This window comes from Elephantulus edwardii, unplaced genomic scaffold (genome assembly GCF_000299155.1).
Source record: "Elephantulus edwardii isolate Elephantulus edwardi_28Jun2011 unplaced genomic scaffold, EleEdw1.0 scaffold00120, whole genome shotgun sequence".
NCBI lineage: Eukaryota > Metazoa > Chordata > Mammalia > Macroscelidea > Macroscelididae > Elephantulus > Elephantulus edwardii.
Genome location: NW_006399870.1, coordinates 67,524 through 67,826, shown reverse-complemented (window position 1 = coordinate 67,826; position 303 = coordinate 67,524).

Below are 303 nucleotides of genomic sequence, written 5' to 3'. Positions count from 1 at the left end.
TGATTGTGGAGCCAAGTAAACTAAAACTGTTAACTATCTCAATCTCTTCACCATCCATACTGATGCTGCCAATTGGCCCAGTGTGAGGATCTTTGTTTTCTTGATGTTGAGCTTCAATCCATATAGGAGGCTGCAGTCCTTGGCCTTCTGCAGCAAGCGCTTCAGGTCCTCCTCAGTTTCAGCAGGTAGGGTTGTGTCATCTGCATAACGCAGGTTGTTGATGACTCTTCACCAATCCTGATGCCACATTCCTCTTCGTACAGCCCAGCATCTCAGATGATCGGTTCTGCATACAAAATGAAA